We start from the raw sequence: 18,136 nt of genomic DNA on the forward strand, positions 1-18,136 counted from the left end.
TCAGTGCCGCCTTATTTGTGCCTATCAGTGCAGCCTATCAGTGCCCACCAGTGCAGCCTATCAGTGCCCACCAGTGCAGCCTATCAGTGCAGCCTCATCTGCGCATATCAATGAAGGAGAAAAATTACCTGTTTACAAAATTTTCTAACAAACTATGAAACATTTTTTTTTTAATTTTCCATATTTTTTGTTTGTTTAGCAAAAAATAAAAACCCCAAGCTGTGAATATCACCAAAAGAAAGCTCTATTTTTGTGGAAAAAAATGATAAAAATGTAATTTGGGCACAGTGTTGTATGACCGCGCAAATGTCATTCAAAGTGCGTCAGCGCTGAAAGCTGAAAATTGGTCTGGGCAGGAGTTTAAGTGTCCAGTAAGCAAGTGGTTAAAAAAAATGGTATAAGGCTGGCCATACACTGTTCATTTTTTATTTTATTTTTTTCGGCTGCATGAAGAAAAATAAGATTTCTCAATTCAATTGAGGTGAATGGTAGAATCTCCCAGCCAGGACACTGTATTTTGACAGCGAGACTCACCATTGTCAGAACACAATGCTCAATGGCTGCAGATAATTTGCTGCAGCTGCTAATAGAGGAAAATTTTCTAATTCATCCCTGCTGTACTGGCCGAATTTCAATCGGTGTTATTGCCCAATTAAAGGGGTTGTAAAGGTTTGAATTTTAAAAAAAAAAGATAAAAACAAACATGTTATACTTACCTGCTCTGTACAAGGGTTTTGTACAGACCAGCCCCTATCCTCCTCTTCTGGCTCCAGGCTCCTCCCCTTCATCGGGTGCCCCCAAGAAGAGCCACTTTCCATGGGGGCACCCGTGCGGGCTCGCTCCCGAGTCCTGCTGCTGCGCCCATTGACACAGACAGCGAGACTTGGCCCCGCCCCTCGCTCCCGTGTCACTGGATTTGATTGACAGCAGCGGGATCCAATAGCTCCTGCTGCTATCAATCTATCGAATGAGGAGAGTGACAGCGGCTGGAGTTGCTCGCTGGAACGGGTGGGCTCAGGGAAGAAAAAGGGGGGGGGGGCTCTGGGGGGCAGCTGCAGCACAGAAGTTTTTTCACCTTAATGCATATACAAAGTTACATAGTAGGTGAGGTTGAAAAAAGTCCATCAAGTCCAACCTATGTGTGTGATTATATGTCAGTATTGCATTGTATATCCCTGTATGTTGAGGTCATTCAGGTGCTTATCTAATAGTTTCTTGAAACTATCAATGCCTTCTGCTGAGACCACCGCCTGTGGAAGGGAATTCCACATCCTTGCCGCTCTTACAGTAAAGAACCCTCTACATAGTTTAAGGTTAAACCTCTTTTCTTCTCATTTTTATGAGTGGCCACGAGTCTTGTTAAACTCTCTTCTGCGAAAAAGTTTTATTCCTATTGTAGGGTCACCAGTACGGTATTTGTATATTGAAATCATATCCCCTCTCAAGCGTCTCTTCTCCAGAGAGAATAAGTTCAGTGCTCGCACCCTTTCCTCATAACTAAGATCCTCCAGACCCTTTATTAGCTTTTTGCCCTTCTTTGAACTCGCTCCATTTCCAGTACATCCTTCCTGAGGACTGGTGCCCAAAATGCATATAACGCATTAAAGGGTAAGTTCACCTTTACAGAAAAATTCTCATCCCCCCCGGTCCCGCTGACCTGGAGCGTGGCGATCACCCCTTCTGACACCTCGTAGTATAGCTGCCTCACCGGTCCAGGGCTTAGAAATCCAAAACGTACCTCATCAGGAGGTACGTTTAGGAGCATTCTAATTGGTCGGCACCGACCAATCAGAACCCACGTAGCTCGTCCTATCACCGCAGGCGAAGAGGAGAGAAAGCCGCTGGGATTTCAAACCCCCTTGACTGGTAAAGCGGCAATATGATGTGTCAGAATGGACGATTGTCGCTCTCCAGGTTAGCGGGACCGAGTGCGATGGGGACAGGGTCCAGTGTAAGTTCACCTTACAGATTTTTTGTAAAGGTGAACTTACACTTTAAGGTGAAAAACCTTGAGACTTTACAATCCCTTTGCAGAATATGTCAACCTAACATTTCATATTCCTGATATGTGTCTGCTGTACCATGTACTTCTAATATAAAGAGAAAAGTATACAATTTTCTTTGTATTGCTTTCTTTGTGTGAAATCCCTGGTGTTCCTGCCAGTCCCTCTGCTTTCCTACTAAAAAGTGACTACATTAGGCATGAGAGCACACCATGGTCAGTTTTCCAATGACAAGGCTTGTGCACTGCTGACACCTCACCCTGCACAGCCATTCCTAGGAAGGCCACTGTGCTGCTGTTTCTCCATCCCTACATTTCTACGCAGCTGAGAACAGAGGTTATGTGATCACTTATAAATACCTCTTTTTTTCTTTTTTTTCTTTTCTTTTTTTTTTTTTATTTTTTTAAGGTTTGTTATACGTATACACAAATGTTTTGCCTTTCATCACTGTTTTAAACTGAATGGGTTGTTTTACAAGGTGAGGGTTCACATATACTTTAAGCTTTAGAACTGGCCATAACACAGAATGCTTGCTCACCACCATTATTTGTCATCTAAAGGCACATTTCAGTGAATCCAAAACAGCCAACGAACAATACAGAGTAAGAATTGGTGCAAGGTGCATGGAGGTATCTATTTTTTGTCACCTGCTCTTCCTTGTGCATGAAGAGTCATCCCATTCCGCATACCTCTATAACAGTATTTCTTAAAGTGGTTCTAAAAGGCACAAGGTTTTTTACCTACATACATGAATGAAGGAAAAAAACAACCTTCTGTGTGCAGCAGCCCCCCACCCCGCCCCAAATACTTACCTGAGCCCCCTCTCGATCCAGCGATGTCCATTAGAGCCTTGCCTCTCCAGCGACTTGCACTCCCGATTTGCTTTTGGCAGCAATGGGAGCTATTGGCTCCCTCTGCTGTCAATCACAGCCAGTGAGCCAATCATGAGAAGGAGGAGGCGGGGCCAAGCCACAGAGCCACGGTATGGGAGCGCGCCCCCACAGCAAGCTGCTTGTTCTGGGGGCACCCAGCAGGAAGGAAGAGCCAGGAGCTCCGGCATGGGTCCCGAGAAGAGGAGGTTAGGGGTTACTGTGTGCAAAACCACTACATAGAGCAGATAAGTATAACATGTTTGGTTTTTTTTGTTTTTTAAAACAAGGCTTTAATATCGCTTTACCTTTTCACCCCAGGAGGAACCCTGGGGCAAAAAAAAAAAAAAAATTAAAAGATAAAAAAAAAGGAAGAAAAAGTATTCAGGTCAAGTTGATAGTTTAGGCATACCTTAACCACTTCCCGCCCGCCGTATGCAGAATGAAGGTCGCGGGGTGGTCCTTTTATCCTGACTGGTCGTCATATGACGTCCAGCAGGATAAGCCGCTCGTGCCCCGGGGGCGTGCATCGCTGCGATCGGTAGTGCGATGTATTGGATCGAGTGTGTCAGTGCGGTGTGTCGTATCTCAGATCTAGGTAAAGAGCCTCTGACGTAGTCTCTGTACCACGTGATCAGCTGTGTCCAATCACAGCTGATCACATGGTAACCAGGAAGTGCCGTTTAATTGGCTTTCCTTCATTCGCGCTGACAAGGCTCAGGTAGAGGAGGGCAGATCAGCGGCTCTCCTGACAGGGACAGAGCATTGATCATCAGTGCAGACCCATCAGCAATGCCCACCTGTACTCACATTAGATGCCAATCAGTGCCCATCAGTGCTGCCTATCAGTGCCAACCATCAGTGCCACCTCATCAGTGCCCGTCTGTGAAGGAGAAAAAATATTTCTCGTTCAAATATTTTTATTAGCTGTTTCATAGTACAATAGAAGTTTTCTACCAATAACTTTTGTAATAAAACAATGGTTACAAGCACAGGTAACAAAGCTTCTCGAGTGCAGAATAATTAGCATGTGATAGCTTATAGAACTGTTCGGTGGTACAATACACATTCTAATGCCCTGTACACATGGTCGGACTTTCCGATGGAAAATGTCCGATCAGAGCGTGTTGTCAGAAATTCCGACCGTGTGTGGGCTCCATCGGACATTTTCCATCGGATTTTCCGACACACAAAGTTTGAGAGAAGGCTATAAAATTTTCCGACAACAAAATTCGTTGTCGGAAATTTCCGATCGTGTGTACACAAATCCGACGCACAAAGTGCCACGCATGCTCAGAATAAATAAAGAGATGAAAGCTATTGGCCACTGCCCCGTTTATAGTCCCGACGTACGTGTTTTACGTCACCGCGTTCAGAACGATTGGATTTTCCGACAACTTTGTGTGACCGTGTGTATGCAAGACAAGTTTGAGCCAACATCCGTCGGAAAAAATCCTAGGATTTTGTTGTCGGAATGTTCAAACAAAGTCCGACCGTGTGTACGGGGCATTAGAGTTATGTCCAAGACCTAGGAGGAGATCATAAGCTGCGAACAGTTAAAAATAAACAATATAATTTAACCGTAAAACAGTATGAAAGGGACAAAGTTGTTATTGTGATATTATAAGTGCTTGGTGTGGGATAGTTAGGGGGAATATTCAAACTTTTCCCAGGGCCAAGGTCTGGCAATGTGGCTTGGCATTTTCTCGTGGGAGGATCAGTGAACCAAACTATCCCAGGTATCCCCATAGTAGGAAGGTCACTAAACAAGTTTCCGTGACATCTATGTTTCTAAATGTATTAGTTCAAGGGACCTGACTGGCCATAAAGAAGGTGATGAGCAAGAGTGCATCAGGTGGATGGAAGAGGAATGGAAGAGTTAGATGTGGGGGGTAAGGGGATGATAGAGGGGAGGGCCAGTGGTCTAGAGAGCCAGGTGCAAAATGTGGGTAATGGTGTAGTGGGTGTTATTCACCCTCAAAGTATTAGTAGCAAGCAGTCGAAGCCTAGAGGTAGGCAGTGTTCAATCCATGGGTTCCAAAGTTTCTCAAAATTTGGATACTTTATTGAGAAGGACTCCTTCAGTTTTAGCATGGATCATTGCCTGTGTTACTCTTTATTTGACTGATAGAGTACATAGTAAAGCGGATTTCCATGCTTTCGCTATGGTTTGTTTCGCTGCAGTTGTAACAAAGAGCACAAGTTTGAATTGATGGTGTGTTATAGCCTGTGGTTTGATGTTCAGGAGCACAACTGTCAGGTCAGGTGGTAAGGTAATATTGAACAAGGTGAAGAGGATCTTGAACACTTCCGACCAAAAGGTGCGGGCTGTAGGGCATCCCATCAAATGTGTACATGAGTGTCTGGAGCATGGCAGACTCGGAAGCAATGTGAGGGATATTGGGGGAGGAATTTGGATATCCTGCCAGGGACCAGATACCACCTGGTGAGTACCTAATAATTGGTTTAGAGGGCCACTATGTTCGGTGAGGCCGATTTGGTTGCCTGCCAGATTTGAGCCCAATTGAGTGTGTCCGCTTGGAGGTTAAAGTGATTGTAAGGGTTCGTTTGTTTTTTTTTTAAATAACAAACAGATCATACTTACCTCCACTGTGCAGTTCGTTTTGCACAGAGTGGCCCCGAACCTCGTCTTCTGGGGTCCCCCGGCGACTCTCGCGGCTCCTCCCCACATCTGATAACCCCCTCGGAGAAGTGCTCTCCCGAGGAGGTTACCTTGCGGGCGCGCTCTGGAGTCCAGCATTCGGCGTCCATAGCCGCCGAATGTATGACTCGGCCCCGCCCCCGCCCCCGGGCACCCACATCATTGGATTTGATTGAAAGCAGCAGGAGCCAATGGCTGCGCTGCTATCAATCTATCCAATCAAGAGCCGAGAAACCCAGGCAGAGAGACAGTGCGTCCCCGCCGAGTCAAGTTTCAGGGCTCAGGTAAGTAAAACGGGGGGGCTGGGGGGGGGGGGCGGTCACTGCCAGGTGTTTTTTCACCTTAATGCATAAGATGCATTAAGGTGAAAAAACACGAAGGTTTACAACCCCTTTAAGGTCAGTCTCCCATTTGTTTGTGTAAGATGGGGGGGGTAAGAGGTTGCATGCGAGAAAAGCTCGGCGTATAAATCGGAGAAAAGTCCACGTCTCTGCGGGTCAGATTTAAAATAATTAAAAAAAAAAAAAGTTGGAGATGATCAAATACCACCAAAAGAAAGCTCTTTTTGTGGGGAAAAAAAAAGACATAAATTTTATTTGGGTACAGCGTCGCACGACCGCGTGATTGTCAGTTAAAATAACGAAGTGCCGTATCGGAAAAAAATGACCTGGTCATGAACGGGGTGAGTCCCTCTGGGGCTGAAGTGGTTAAACAGCTGTACAAAAATGCTAATTTTTTTCTGCCAAAAGTGCAGCATGCATGGACTCTGATCTTTATGGCATAGAAATAGGAGTCATTCATATCCTACTGCATTGTGTAGTGCTGTCAGTTTAGCAATGGAAGCTTGCTGACAAGGAAAACAACGACCTGATTGGCGTAGATATAATTATTCAATTGGCAGGTTACCTATAAAGTCCCAACGAAGGGGGAATCTATTTTCTTGATTGGCAGGTTGATGAACCAGCTTAAAGTGGTTCTAAAAAGAAGCCAGGAGCGTCGATGGGGGACCCGAGAAGAGGAGGATTGGGGCTGCTCGCTGACTTCACGCTTCACAAATGCTAGCTGTCTGGCTGCCTTGCAGACCCTCTGGGTTTTAATCTAAGTCACTAACCTGAATTAAGCATGTAAAGACTTTTGGCTTTCACAATATGCATACTTGTTCTGAGCCAGCAGCATCGACAGTATGTAGAAATGTAGAAGTTCGCTGCAAAGTTTGCATGGAAATTCTGCAAAATTGTTCATCAGAACATTCGATCTCTCAAATCAACCAATATTGTTTGATAGCCCCTAAAATTTCAATCAGACCTGCTATTTGAATGGAATCCCGGACATAATAAACGAGTTTTCACAAATGTAAACCATGTTCACGGTTCGAATTTTGCTTGAGAAAACATTTCTATCTTGCTTCTTCAAATGTACTCATTACTACGATCAAAAACAATTGTCCTTTTGATCCAACTATTAGACAATTGAACGAACGTCCCAAAAATACTCCCCCCCCCCCCCCCCCCCCCCTTTTACTGATGAATATTCTACTGGTGTATAGACAGCTGTAGACAGTATTGAAGCCAGGGGTTTTGCATAATCACTAGTATTTTTATAAGAAAGTCAGCAGTGGCAGCCTATAGCAAGGGGTTACTTGAAGACATGATCCTGGAAGACGAATGTCTGTTTGCAGCAATTGTGTTCGTGTCTTAGAAGTCATGTGCCGTTTTGGTATGAGGAAGTGACAGCCGTACACACTCAGTCTCAGCTGATTCATCGCTGCAGTCAGCAAAGAGCAAACCTGTTGTCTTTCCAATTGCAACATCTTCTCATGTTAGTGGGTAAAAAAAAAATCTGTCCTTGTTTCTTAAATCTTCACACAAAGCATTGCACTAAAAGCAGTTCTAAGCAGTAATGACAATGTACTAAGGGCAGTGACCCACAGCATACAATTTGAGTTCCTCCTTCATAAGTCTGGCAAAAGAAAAGGAAAAATTTATTGAAAGTGTCACACCGATGGTAGTAGAGCCACAGTGATGGTGGGCACAGGGAAGGCGGGGACAGGGGTGGCAGCCACAGGGATGGAGGGGACAGCGGTGGCAGACACAGTGATGGCGGAGACAGGGGTGGCAGACGCAGTGATGGCGGAGACAGGGGTGGCAGACACAATGATGGGTGGCAAACACAGTGATGGCGGGGACAGGGGTGGCAGACACACTGATGGCGGAGACAGGGGTGGCAGACACAGTGATGGCAGGGACAGGGGTGGCAGACACAGGGATGGTGGGGACAGGGGTGGCAGACACACTGATGGCGGAGACAGGGGTGGCAGACACAGGGATGGCAGACACAGTGACGGCGGAGACAGGGCTGGCAGACACAGTGACGGCGGAGACAGGGGTGGCAGACACAGTGATGGCGGGGACAGGGGTGGCAGACACAGTGATGGCGGGGACAGGGGTGGCAGACACAGGGATGGTGGGGACAGGGGTGGCAGACACAGGGATGGCAGGGACAGGGGTGGCAGACACAGTGATGGTTGGGACAGGGGTGGCAGACACAGGGATGGCAGAGATAGGGGTGGCAGACACAGGGATGGCAGGGACAGGGGTGGCAGGGACAGGGATGGCAGGGACAGGGATGGCAGGGACAGAGGTGGCAGGGACAGGGGTGGCAGGGACAGGGGTGGCAGGGACAGGGGTGGCAGGGACAGGGATGGCAGGGACAGGGATGGCAGTCTGTGCATAACAGATGTGCATGAAAACTGATGTCCACATGCATGAAAACTAAGGCAAACTGATGTAAACTGATGTCTCTGCAAGAGAAATCTGCACAGTTTTCCCATCAGTTTTTATGCCCGTATGGTGTGAACGAGCCCTCAAACTGAATCTCTGTACCAGCAGTCTAAACACAGGAGAGAGGGAAAGAAAGTGGGGACAAGTAACTATTCCAACTCATTCAGTTGTATTTCTTTCAGCTTTAGCTGTTGAGCCCTGTAATAATTTTTTTTTTTAGCAAAGCAGATAAAAGCCCAGGAAACTAGAGAAAAGAAGCCCACAGTCCCATCTGCTGGCTGAAAATAAGAGTATAATCTGCAATATTTTAGATTTAAATTGGACTAAAGAAAATATTTTTCAAATGATTTTAATTGATAAACAAAACAAACCCTATACATTACCTTTAACATGCAACTACGAGATAATATAGCAAGCCAGATGTCCTGCAAGGTACTCAGGTTATGCTGGGTTGGGTTGGTTTCCTTACTATATATACTATGATTATATGTAATAGTGGGATAAGCTTGGGAGGGTCTGTCTATAATCCTGAACTGGAGCCAAAACAGCCACAGGCTTATATGAGGTTATGCAATAATGCAGAATTTTTACCCGCCTCCCAACCTCCATACCCATAACTAGTTCTACCTTCAGCTTCGACAGTGTAAATCTTTACTGCTGTAGAATGTCACCAAATAGTTGCAGTACACGAGCAGATCACATATTACACAATTTTATATTTCAAGAAAGGACAGTTTGTTACAAGAGTTCACTACTGTGCTAGTGCTCAACTCCCTCCAACAAAATGGTCCTAGTACTGCGAAGAACAAATCTAGCAAGATCCCATCCCATAAACTGCTCGACATCCAAACTAAAGCGTGCCAGCCCTATAACCTGCTGGCCATTGCTGACTGCCATGCTGATGCAATGGGTGCAATGCTTCAAGGTTTGGGCTTGAAATACAAATTTTGACACTTTTCTGACAATTTAAATTGTGCCCAGAAAACTGGCGGGACTTTATTACAAGAAAAGGGGAGCATGTGGGGTTGATTTACTAAAGGCAAATAGAATGTGCACTTTGCAAAGTGCAGTTTCACTCTGCAAGAGCAGTTGCTCCAGAGTTTAGTAAATGAGAAGAAGCTCTGCTGACTTCCATCATCCAAAAATGTGCAAGCAAAGATGCTATTTTTTTTAAATTTTCCTTGCACATAATTGGGTATTCTTTGCAAAGTGAAGCTTTAGAACATTTACTAAGCTCTGGAGCAACTGCTCTTGCACAGTGCAACTGCACAGTCGATTTGCCTTTAGTAAATCAACCCCATGGCGTCATGGTTATGCCATGACCTGTACCTTCTTATCCTCTTCTTCCTATTGTCAAACAAACCCACCCTTCAGGTTGGGTTCACACTATTGCGAACTGAATGTGTGTTTCCCCGCATCCAATTTGCATGTCAGGAGACTGTGACCGGTTCTCCATGGAGTCGGTTCACACAGCTTCAGGACGGCTGCGCAGTGAATTGCACAGGAGTCCTGTGCGTCTTTTGGTCCGTTTCAGGTCCGAATTCAGCCAAAAAAAAAAAATCAAACCTGAAATAGTGAACAGGGATGCACAGGACCCCTCCTGTGAGACGCTCCGCGCGGCAGTGTGAACCCAGCCTCACACTCTGCAGCCAATAGAAAGAAGATGACCAGAAGGTATAAACCAAAGTGGGATTATTAGAACTGTGGCCTCAATTCCAGTAATAAAGCACCATGTATTTTCAAGGTATCAGCACACCATTTCCATAAAAGACAATGGTTTGCATGCAGCTAAATGTCTAATACAGAATATAAAGTATGCAGCTAAGTGTCTATGTAATTAAGGTGTATTCAAAGCCAAAGCTATATTCTACTATAAAAAATTATATATTATATTATATATATATATATATATATATATATATATATAACAGTAAAAACAGTCAAGAACAGTCAACGGGTCTAATGGAAACAGTTCCCACCCAATACAAAAAAAAAGGAAGGCAATAAGGTACAAAAGGATTTATCACAAATTAAACAAGACAACCAAGCCCAACAGAGGAATCAGAGTGGTGTGTGAGAACAAACTAATGGTATCAAAAGGTAAAGAGAAAAAAATGGGGGCTCCATTGGCTTGCCATGACAGCAGGCTACAGAGGTGATAAAACATATGAGACGCTAAGCATGAACCTACGGCAAGACAGAAAAAGAAAATCCATAGTGGAAAAATGAAAACAGAAAGAACACATACTGAAACAGAAAGAAATCAATAGAAAGGAAACTACAGTGCTAGGTGACCAGGCAGGAAGGCAGGAGGAACTGGCTCCCAGAGGTGAGGTCAAGTGATTACGACAACGTGAGAGTATCTTTGAATTCTGAAGAGCCCAGATAAAAATGACCCAGATGGCCAATGCATACACATAGAAGGTGTATCAAACACAGAGCCAAGCAGCCAACAGGAGGGACAACTCAGTAGCCCATTGTTGCATAATCTTCGGTGGGGGGGGGGGGGGGGGATAACTGCTCTGGTGGCTAGCATAAAGAAGAAGTGAAGAATGTGGCTTTTAGCTGTAGAGACCGAGCCAGGTACACCAAGAGGAGGGTCATTTCTAGAGTCACAGGAATGCCCAAACCTGTCGTTACCCTACAGGTGGTAAAGATACAGAACCAAAAAGGTTCGATACGGAGGCAAGACCACCATGTACAGTATCTCACAAAAGTGAGTACACCCCTCACATTTTTGTAAATATTTTATTATATATCTTTTCATGTGACAACACTGAAGAAATGACACTTTGCTACAATGTAATGTAGTGAGTGTACAGCTTGTATAACAGTGTAAATTTGCTGTCCCCTCAAAACATCTCAATACACAGCCATTAATGTCCAAATCGCTGGCAACAAAAGTGAGTACACCCCTAAGTGAAAATGTCCAAATTGGGCTGATTTAGCCATTTTCCCTCCCCGATGTCACGTGACTCATTAGTATTACAAGGTCTCAGGTGTGAATGGGGAGCAGGTGTGTTAAATTTGGTGTTATCACTCTCATACGGGTCACTGGAAGTTCAACATGGCACCTCATGGCAAAGAACTCTCTGAGGATCTGAAAAAAAGAATTGTTGCTCTACATAAAGATGGACTAGGCCAGTGCTTCTCAACAGGTCATGTTTTCAGGCTCTACATTATTTTTCACTGGTGATTTGATCCGTTTCACTGCCTTAGTAATTACCATAGCCGTTTCATCTGAGGGAAATCCTGAAAACATGACCTATTGGGGTGCCTTGAGGACTGGAGTTGAGAAACACTGGCCTAGGCTATAAAAAGATTACCAAGACCCTGAAACTGAGCTGCAGCACGGTGGCCAAGACCATACAGCGATTTAATAGGGCAGGTTCCACTTGGAACAGGCCTCACCATGGTCGACCAAAGAAGTTGAGTGCATGTGCTCAGAGTCAAATCCAGAGGTTGTCTTTGGGAAATAGATACATTCATACTGCCAGCATTGCTGCAGAGGTTGAAGGAGTGGGGGGGTCAGCCTGTCAGTGCTCACACCATACGCCGCACACTGCATCAAATTGGTCTGCATGGCTGTCATCCCAGAAGAAAGCCTCTTCTAAAGATGATGTACAAGAAAGCCTGCAAAAAGTTTGCTGAAGACAAGCAGGCTAAGGACATGGATTACTGGAACCATGTCCTGTGTTCTGATGAGACCAAGATAAACTTATTTGGTTCAGATGGTGTCAAGCGTGTGTGGCGGCAACCAGGTGAGGCGTACAAAGACAAGTGTGTCTTGCCTACAGTCAAGCATGGTGGTGGGAGTGTCATGGTCTGGGGCTGCGTGAGTGCTGCCAGCACTGGGGAGCTACAGTTCATTGAGGGAACCATGAATGCCAACATGTACTGTGACATACTGAAGCAGAGCATGATCCCCTCCCTTCGGAGACTGGGCCGCAGGGCAGTATTCCAACATGAGCATGACCCCAAACACACCTCCAAGATGACCACTGCCTTGCTAAAGAAGCTGAGGGTAAAGGTGATGGACTGGCCAAGCATGTCTCCAGACCTAAACCCTATTGAGCATCTGTGGGGCATCCTCAAACGGAAGGTGGAGGAGCGCAAGTTCTCTAACATCCACCAGCTCTGTGATGTCGTCATGGAGGAGTGGAAGAGGACTCCAGTGGCAACCTGTGAAGCTCAGGTGAACTCCATGCCCAAGAGGGTTAAGGCAGTGCTGGAAAATAATTGTGGCCACACAAAATATTGACACTTTGGGCCCAATTTGGACATTTTCACTTAGGCGTGTACTCACTTTTGTTGCCAGCGGTTTAGACAGTTATACACTGTTATACAAGCTGTACACTCACTACTTTACATTGTAGCAAAGTGTCATGACTTCAGTGCTGTCACATGAAAAGATATAATAAAATATTTACAAAAATGTGAGGGGTGTACTCACTTTTGTGAGATACTGTGTATGTAGTAAAGTCCCAGTCTCCATCTCATGGAGCCAGCAGTGATCAGAGGCAGAGAGGAAAAATCCTCCAAATATCATAGAGGAACCTATACCAGCATGCTAAGATCTTAGAACTTCATTCTTGGGCCGCAGAGGCTTTGCAGGCCTTTTGGTCAAAAATAAATGTCTTTAGGAGATCATACTCATGGAGTTGTCTACCCAGCTCTTTTGCTCAGGCCTTAATCAATAATTTCCCTTTGGGATTATTGAAGTATTCTGAACTGAACATGTATAGAAGGGAGGGTTGGGACTTGAATATTACAGTAAAAACGCATGTACATTTATTACATTTTAGATAAAAGTAGGGAAGGGATTATTTTGCTTCTTTTTGTTCTGGGGTTTAGATAACTATAAAGTACTGTCACCAATTTGTGTGTGCTGCAGTTTACAGAATCCAGGGCAGATTCCACACATAGGATCTCAATAGGGAATGCAATCTTACTACATTATTACATAAGATTGTCCGAAAAAAAAAAAAAAAAAAAAAAAAAAAAAAAGAAAGCCTGTGACTAATGTTATAACTCACATAAAAAGGAGGGTGATGCACACATCTGGGTAAAATACATTGTTAGATCCATTTACACACCCAGCCAAATTCGGCATGGGTCGCCTCTTCTTTAACCGCTTCAGCCCCGGAAGGTTTTGCCCCCTTGACCACTTATCTACCGGGCACTTTCACCCCTTTCCAGCCAAGGCCATTTCTCAACTTCCAGCGCTGTCACACTTTGAATGACAATTGCGCGGTCATACAACACTGTAACCACGTGAAATCTTTTATCATTTTCTTCACACAAATAGATCTTTCTTTTGGTGGTATTTAATCACAGCTGGGATTTTTTTTTATTTTAGGAAAAAAATAAAAACAGAAAATGTTGAAAAAAAAAGTTTCTTAGTTTCTGTCAGTAAATTTTGTAAATAAGTAATTTTTCTCCTTCACTGATGAGGCGGCACTGATGGGCACTAATAGGCTGCACTGATGGGGTGGCACTAATATTCTGCACTTATGGGCACTGATAGGTGGCACTGGCGGGCCCTGATAGCCGGAACTGGTGGGCATTGATAGGCGGCATGGATAAGCGGCACTGATGGGCGGCACTAATGAGCATTGATGGGCATCACTTAAAGCCAGCACTGACTGGCATCACTAATGGGCACTCATTTCTGGCTGTGGTGGGCACTGATTGTTGGCACTGGTGGGCACTGGTGGTATGTGCTGGTTCACAGTTTCAGGTCTGATTTCAGCCTGAATTCGCACCTGAAACAGACCAAAAGACACACAGCATTTTTCTGCAAAACGCACCGGACCTGATGCAGAGATATGTGAACCGGCTCCATAGAGAGCCGGTGAAAATCTCCTGCTATTGCGAATTGGATGCGGGGGTCCAATTCGCAATGGTGGGAACCCAGCCTCAAACAGCACACAGGAACAGAGCTGAGGCTGTCAATCACAGGCTGTGTGCCAGAAGTCCCTCCCATGTCACCTTTTTTCCCCTCTTAGGCGCGATTCATGCGGATAGTAGAGGAATGAAGCAGCAGACAGAAATGACAATTAGTGCTCTGGACTGAGACAAGTACACATTACAGAGGGATATGCTTTGTTCATATTTCAGGTCTGAGCTTTACAACCACTTTAAAAAGGTTTCATTCATACTTGCTGGGATTGCAAATTGAGCTAAAGGAAAGGCAGAAAATATTACAGATTGAACATTTTATTGCCATTTTCACATCTAAGGACTTGTTTAGATCGCAGCTCTTGATGTGTGGCGAGGAGGCTTCTGCGCTGCGAGCACTGGAAATAGCGCACTGCATGCCAACCTTTTTTTTACTTGTCATTAAAGTTTGAAATAAGTGACATTTCATTGAATTCTATTGGATGCAGCACAGTGTGATGTAATGGATTGGGTCGCACTGCATGCAGTACTTTAAGTACATACCACCCCTGACCTGATCGAATAGGAAACAAGGCATTTGCCTTCTTTGTGCATTTGGATTGGCTGACAAGCTCAGTTCTAACACACCCGGCGTAAGAAAACTCCAAGCGTGTTTTAGGCCCCATTTACACTTGGCGATTTGGAATCGCTTCAATCCTGCCTGCCACTCCAAATTGCAGTAAAATGCACGACACACGTTTTGGTGGTATTCGTTCTTAATGGCACCGCAAATACAGTAATTCTGCTGAGATTGTTGCGCTAAATTCACAGCAAAACGCACCTAAAAAAAATATCACAAAGCTCATCGCCCAAAAAAAAAAAAAAGAAGAGCAGGAGCTTATTTGGGGCCACAACCACGCACAGGGCAACCTATTCAAGTGAACAGGCTTCTCTATGTGGATGTAAATCGCACTTAGAAAATTGCGAGCGGGGACGGTTTTTACTGCTATGTGAGATCTGAACGGGGCCTAAATGGAAACACCTATAAAGTCCATTAAATGCATTTTTATTTTTTTCTGCCAGCAAGGTTTTGCAAAGACATCAGTATTTTATTATGACTGTGTGCACGAGCCCTTACCTGCTTTTAGAGGAAATCTGAACCTGTATAAACGCATGTAAGTGCAAATGCATTAAACCCTAAGCTTAGTTAAACATTTTATTTTCTGATCAGCACAACAGACCATATTTGCTATCAATGAGAAGTGAGAACTGTCCCTTGTGCTGATAGCAGCTGCTTAAAGTGGAGCTCCACCCTCCCGATTCATTTCTCGTACCTCTGTGTTCAATCTTTGGATATGCTTGTTTTTTTTTGTTTTTTTAATTAAGTACTTTTTTTTTGCTTAAAATCGCTGCCACTTTCAGCCAGTCCACCGCAGCGATGGGCGTCATCAAGGATGTTCCAATGACTTCCAGAATATCGGTTTCATTCATTTCAGGAGTCAATGGGTAAAATCAATGCGCTGGAGGAGGTGACAACATACAGATACTATGGCTGGTATAGGCAGAGCGCAGGGCTGAGGTCTTCATATAAAGCTCACACAAGCCTGGATTCTACACTTACAACGTGACTATGAGAAACATTGTATACGATATAAGAGGAGGGGAGGGTAACAATGTATACCATATAAGAGGAGGGGAGGGTAACAATGTATACCATATAAGAGGAGGGGAAGGTAACAATGTATAGGATATAAGAGATGGGGAGAGTAACAATGTATAGGATATAAGAGGAGGGGAGGGTAACAATGTATACGATATAAGAGGAGGGGAGGGTAACAATGTATACCATATAAGAGGAGGGGAAGGTAACAATGTATAGGATATAAAAGGAGGGGAGGGTAACAATGTATACGATATAAGAGGAGGGGAGGGTAACAATGTATACCATATAAGAGGAGGGGAGGGTAACAATGTATACCATATAAGAGGAAGGGAGAGTAACAATGTATACCATATAAGAGGAGGGGAAGGTAACAATGTATAGGATATAAGAGGAGGGGAGAGTAACAATGTATACGATATAAGAGGAGGGGAGGGTAACAATGTAAAGGATATAAGAGGAGGGGAGGGTAACAATGTATAGGATATAAGAGGAGGGGAGAGTAACAATGCATACGATATAAGAGGAGGGGAGAGTAACAATGCATACGATATAAGAGGAGGGGAGGGTAACAATGTATAGGATATAAGAGGAGGGGAGAGTAACAATGTATACGATATAAGAGGAGGGGAAGGTAACAATGTATAGGATATAAGAGGAGGGGAGAGTAACAATGTATACGATATAAGAGGAGGGGAGAGTAACAATGTATACGATATAAGAGGAGGGGAGAGTAACAATGTATAGGATATAAGAGGAGGGGAGAGTAACAATGTATACGATATAAGAGGAGGGGAAGGTAACAATGTATAGGATATAAGAGGAGGGGAGAGTAACAATGTATACGATATAAGAGGAGGGGAGAGTAACAATGTATACGATATAAGAGGAGGGGAGAGTAACAATGTATAGGATATAAGAGGAGGGGAGAGTAACAATGTATACGATATAAGAGGAGGGGAGGGTAACAATGTATACGATATAAGAGGAGGGGAGAGTAACAATGTATACGATATAAGAGGAGGGGAGAGTAACAATGTATACGATATAAGAGGAGGGGAGGGTAACAATGTATACGATATAAGAGGAGGGGAGAGTAACAATGTATACGATATAAGAGGAGGGGAGGGTAACAATGTATAGGATATAAGAGGAGGGGAGAGTAATAATGTATACGATATAAGAGGAGGGGAGAGTAACAATGTTAAAGATTTTAGGGGAGGGGAGAGTAACAATGTATACGATATAAGAGGAGGGGAAGGTAACAATGTATACAATATAAGAGGAGGGGAAGGTAACAATGTATACGATATAAGAGGAGGGGAAGGTAACAATGTATATGATATAAGAGGAGGGGAGGGTAACAATGTATACCATATAAGAGGGGGGGAGGGTAACAATATATATTATAGGAGGAGAGGAGCAATGTATAGAACATAGAAGAGTAACAATCAGGGCCGTCTTTAAGGCAGGGCAAAAGGGGCAGCTGTCCTGGACCCTGTCATTGTTGTGGGGCCCAAAGCAGCTGCATCATACTTGCCAACTATCCCAGTTTAAATTCCCTTGTCCCTTGACGTTTTAGTCCTGTGCTGTGTCCCGATATCACAGTGTAAAGTGCTTGTACTAATGCTGCCCAGCTCTGCCCTATTGTTGTGTACAGATGACTCGCCTGCAGACATTGTTTTTACATGTAAATAACCTGCATTCATATGTAAATAGCAGCGGCATTACTAAGTAAATAGCTGCGGCTGGCAGCATTGATATGTAAATAAAGGCGGCATTCATATGTGTACCATGCTCCCCTGGAGTGAGGAGATGATGTGCTGTAACCTCTAGCAACCAATCAGTGAGCAGTATTACTGTACGGTAATCTCTAGCAACCAATTAACAAGCAGAAATCATTTGCTGCAACCTCTAGCAACTAATCAGTGAGCCATAATGTGTGCTGTAACCTCTAGCAACCAGTCATTACGCAGTAATGATATGCTGTAACCACTGGCAACCAATCGCAATTGCTGTCTGATACGATACAGTAAACTGATTTTAAGTCTAGCTGCTACTTATTGTATGTCTCAGAGCAGGTGGAGAGTGAAATTGTATGGGGGGGGGGGCAAGAAAAACTTTGCCCAGGGTCCAATCAATATTAAAGACGGCCCTGGTAACAATGTATATTATAGGAGGAGGGGAGCAATGTATAGAATATAGAAGAGTAACAATAATTATTTAACAATGTATAGAATATAGAAGAGTAACAATGTATATACTGTAATAGTAGAGTAACA

At 44.2% G+C, this 18,136-nt stretch overlaps 1 protein-coding gene across 3 annotated transcripts in view; it reads right to left on the reverse strand.

Annotated features, from left to right (window-relative positions):
• PLD3 (phospholipase D family member 3) overlaps positions 1–18,136 on the reverse strand; it is a 60,145-nt gene that overhangs the window by 41,757 nt on the left and 252 nt on the right. Inside the window, exon 2 of one of the 3 annotated variants that reach the window (XM_073598504.1) lies at positions 3,683–3,755. The exons of 1 other annotated variant lie outside the window; for it this stretch is intronic. The gene's annotated coding sequence lies outside the window, so the exon portion shown is untranslated. Of the gene's footprint in view, positions 1–3,682; positions 3,756–8,697; positions 8,745–18,136 lie in introns of those variants that run through there. One more of the 3 variants, XM_073598505.1, reaches the window with a different exon arrangement.

The sequence above is a fragment of the Aquarana catesbeiana genome, linkage group LG09 (genome assembly GCF_042186555.1).
Source record: "Aquarana catesbeiana isolate 2022-GZ linkage group LG09, ASM4218655v1, whole genome shotgun sequence".
Lineage (NCBI taxonomy): Eukaryota > Metazoa > Chordata > Amphibia > Anura > Ranidae > Aquarana > Aquarana catesbeiana.